Genomic DNA, 4,960 nt, shown 5'->3' with positions numbered 1-4,960 from the left:
AGTAAACAACTTCAAGTTACAGTCTTTTTCACCTAATCTCTACCCGTGTGACTTCTACCTAAGAACTCTTAGATATGAGATCCCACTCACTCCCCCTCAATCACACCAGTGATATAAAACAAGAATTACAATGAAAAGAAGACACTCTTAGAAGACACACACTTGATCTTACTTAACAGCTTCAATCAAGTAGACACACACTCATGCTTAAAAGCTTTGAGTGACAAATTACAACTCAAAAATCAGACCAATTCAATCATCTATGGATGAATTGAATGGCTTACAATTCACACGACCACACAAGACTAAAACCCTTATTCTCTCTCAATATTTCGTTCGTTATTTCTTGTGTATCAAATCAGGTTTTCCATGTCCTTTTTATAGAAGCAATTTGCTGGGCTTGGACATCATAAAACCCTAAAACTATTTTCTATTCAAATCTTCTTATGACAATTGATTAGATCTCTTTAGAAAATAAGTTAATCTCGTTGTAATTACTGATTGATAGCGTGTTCAATCAACTTATCAATCATACACAGATTAACATTAAAAACGCAATCACATAATACATAACATTCAGACTGAATGTTCTATATATAGATGTCATGACATCGGGTCTGACATCTCAGTAAAATCCTGCATAATCACATTTTAAACATCCAGCAGGTACAAGTTATCTTATGTTAAGACAACACATGTGACATCTTGTGAACACTCTAGGTTTTACCAAAATTATTGCCAACACTTAGAACCAACACTATGGCAGTGGGGGTTTGAATTGGTCTAGCAAAGCTTGGGCACGGTGTTCCTCCTAATTCTGAAGCCTTGAGCTTGTTTAAATAGGCAATGCACTTGATATTTGCACCACTTGAAATTTGGCCAATTTTAGAAACTTCTTTGCATGGGTGCATGGGCAATGATTTGGGCCTTAGGAATGATGCAACCCACTTCTAATTCGTGTGCAAAGTGTACTAAATCCATAATGTGGAAGCATGCAAAAGAGTTTGATCATTTGAATCCAAATCTTGCCAAAATACCTCCCACAATGGAGCCATGCGCAAGTCCCTCAATTTTGATCCAAATGAGATGATCTTAGACGTTTTCGAAAGGTGAGATCAAGAGGAATAACTTCCATGTTGAACAATTTTTCATTTGAATCTTGGATCATGATTAATTTTGAGGTGGAAGTTTGGGAAATCAAACATATTTGAAAATTTTCTAAGTCCCAAGTCAAATGTTCACTTCTTCCACCTTGGATAACCTTTTCTATGGACTTCAAATGAGAAATATTCCTTCACAAAAGTTGTATATCTTTCAAAACTCTTCAATTTGGTCACAAATTTTACCTCATTTGGATTTGGCATGAAGGAGTTATGCATTTTAGAAGTTGAGGAAAATCACTTGTTCAATGGTAATGGTCCAAAATGACCTATAATGTTTCCTCTTGGCACATGAATTTGCACTGCCTCCAAAAATAAAAGTTGAAGTAGACATCTTGAATTTGATCATGTAATTTGAATGGCCTTTATCTCATAAAAGTTGAGCAAGTTATGATCTTGGGAAGTTGACCTCCAAACTAGGGTTCAGACAAAATGACCTATAATCTTTCACCATAAAAAATGACTTTACAAGAAAAACTAGCTCTTTACTTAAACATGAAAGTTGTTTAGAATGCCATTTTGAGTAACTTTTATCTTAGAATCATTTTCATATGACAAAAATTGTAGGAGATAGGGTCTAGGGAACCCCAGTTTTGACTAGTTGACTTTCTCTGGTCAACCACCACGAACCAACTTGATAGCTTGATATTCCCTTGACTTTTGGGACTCATGGAATATCATATATGCATAAAATTATGTCATTTGAAGTATCCCTTAAAATATTTGATCAATTGTTGAAGAAACTTATTGAAGAAGTCACACAAGATACCCAGATGAATTAGGGTTTCCAAGGCAAACCAACTCCAAACTCTTGATGATTTCTTGATCAAAATAACATGTGAAGAACATGGGGATCCATATATGATGCTTAGATCCAATGTGAACCATTTCTTGATAGAGCTCCTTGCATTGAGGGTCTTAAACCCTATATATGAGCTTGATTGAGCATAGGTGAGCTGGCACACTGTAGCGGTGTATTCGTCACTTTATGATTTATTGACTAAATCAAAAGCAAAGTATACAAAGATAGAGTCGCCACCGCACTTTTATTTATCCGAAGGAATGGCTAAAAAGCGAACAAAAGCCTAAGAAGTTTTACACATAGAAAACTAATGAAAGGTCAGAGATCTGGGTAAGGGGGTAATTATGCAAAGGGAGGTTGTAAAGAAACAAGAGGGTGGAGATTAAGGGATGCAAAACTTCTTAGATGTTCACCTCTTGAGATCATATGTAGATGATCCAAGTGATTCCTTTGGAAAAAGGCAACAAGCAAGGCAGATAAACAAAGTATCAGGCAAAGCCAACATAAATGGATACCATATGCCAATCAATGGACTTACACCAATCTCACAAAACAAAGAAAACATGGATACCAGATGCCAATCAATGGACTTACACCAATATCACAAAGCAAAGAAAACAAATGCAAGGGGCAAGAGGAAACAAGTTGCCAATAAATGGTCTTACACTTGACTCCTAGGAAATGGGATGCCAATCAATGGTCTTAGTCCCAACTCCCACCAAATCATAGGAAACAACTGCCAATAAATGGACTTACAATTGACTCCTCAATGGACAAAACAAACAAGGAAACAGGTAACCAATCTATGGACTTACACCTGACTCCACAACAAATGATCATAGGAAACAGATAACCAATCAATGGCCTTACATCTGACTCCTCACAAGACAAAAATAGGAAATGGAGTGCCAATCAATGGTCTTATGTCCACCTCCACAAGAAATGATCATAGGAAACAGATAGCCAATCAATGGTCTTACATCTGACTCCTCACATAAACAAATATGCTATGAAAAGCAAAAACAAGCACATGGAATGATGCAAGTAGATATGCAAAAGCAAACATGAAGGATGCACAGTTAAGTAATCAAGCAATCAGTTAGCACACACTATACACAATCAAGAGGCTCAATCAAGGTTGGGCTTTAAACAAGCCAATACTGTATGGGTGTTTTGGAGCTCTTAACCCTAACATTGAGAGTTAGGGTGAAGCAGATGAAATGGAGATGAGGATTATGCCTCATAGCTCTTATCCCTGGCCTGGGAGAGCTTTAATCAATAGAAGGTGTGGGAGTTCAGAATGAGGGAACTCTTCTCCACAAATGATTGACTCTATAAGATCTTGGGTTCTTATTCACAATGCATCAACACATGGTGTGAGCAAAGTGAATGACACAACTGAATAGCAGGGGATGGATTACACATCCCTTTTATCTGCCAATTGCCTCCTAAGAGGACTTTACCTGCTTGGCACAAAATTAAACACACAAAGACATGGCCTCTTAAGGAGGGCTTCAGACAGGTGCCTGCCAAAGTAACATGACAGGTCTTCCAGACTACATGAAGATTAGGGATTATACCTAAGTGGTATTCCAACCACAAGCAAAGCAAAGCAAAGTTCAAATGAACTTAAAGCAACTTAAGTACCTGTGTAAACAACTAAACCAATCAGTACAATACTCAGACAAACAGACAATAGTCAATAACAGACAGACAATCCCAATGTACAACACATAAGCCATAAGGCAAACTCAAATGAGTTATCAACATCCTACAAAACAGTAAATGTTAGCAATCAAAATCAAATATCAACATTCAAATGGTGAAGCAAAATCAACCATGAAGATTGGATGCTTGAACCTGAAATTCAAAGCTCAAATGTAAATCCAAACCACTAGGTCAAAGCCTAGGGTCAAAGATGAAGAAAAAATTCAAAACAGGAGCTGAAATTCAACACAATGCAACTTCAAACACATATTAACATATCCTAAAAAGGATCACAACAAAATCATCAAGCAAGTCCATGTATCAAGCAAGAGAAGCCAAAGACAATTTCAAAGCTCATATATGATCATCATGAATGAAAATTCCAAATCAAAACAGAAATGATTCAAATAATTCTGGAAAAAATCAGGAGCATTCAACATATCCAACATGATCATCATACAAAAAATCAGAATCATCAAAGATCATTTGGTATGGAAATTAAATGGTATAAGTTGAACAACCAAATGTGTGACACAAATTGTCACACCAATGCAAACATGTGCATAAAACAGAAATGGTAGATGAGAAAAATACCAAACCAAGCCTAAAACATTCATCAATGTGTCTAGAATCATCATGTAAAATTTCATGTCCATTGGATTAAAATCAAGCATTTCACAATAGAAAGAGCAAGGCAAGGTCACAAATGTACACATGATCAAAGATTCTAGCACCATTCAAAAACCAGCCATGCACAACTTCCAAATTTAACATCATTAAATTCTAGACATCCTAAGGATCAATTAGCAAAAAACCAGGCATTTTTTGGATCATTTTTCAATTTGTTATGCATTTTACAAGTTGGAAAAAAAATAAAAATCACATATGAACAAGTACATGGAAAATAGGAGGGAAATGCATAAAATGGATGAACATTTGAATATGTCATGCGCCAGAATCGAACCAAGTTGAATTTCAAATGGAGCACGCGCCAAGCCAAAACGGCATCGTTTCACAAAACCCTAACAAAACCAGGAGTCGACGCAAGCCAACGCTACGGTCGACGCATGGATGAAGATCTTCATCTTCTTCATGAAGATGAAGATGAACAGTGCATGAGCTTCATACGTTTTTTCCAGAATTTTTCCAGAAATAAAAAACAAGTACATCATCATGAAGCTCTTGCAATGGAGAGCATAGATCAACAAACATCTAAACTTAATTCAACATAACAAGAGAGAATCGAGCAAAATCATTTCAACATGTCAAACTTCAATCACACATATCTCAT

Source organism: Lathyrus oleraceus, chromosome 6 (genome assembly GCF_024323335.1).
Source record: "Lathyrus oleraceus cultivar Zhongwan6 chromosome 6, CAAS_Psat_ZW6_1.0, whole genome shotgun sequence".
Classification (NCBI taxonomy): domain Eukaryota; kingdom Viridiplantae; phylum Streptophyta; class Magnoliopsida; order Fabales; family Fabaceae; genus Lathyrus; species Lathyrus oleraceus.
The sequence above is the reverse complement of the archived record's forward strand: the minus strand, read 5'-3'. Positions refer to the sequence as shown.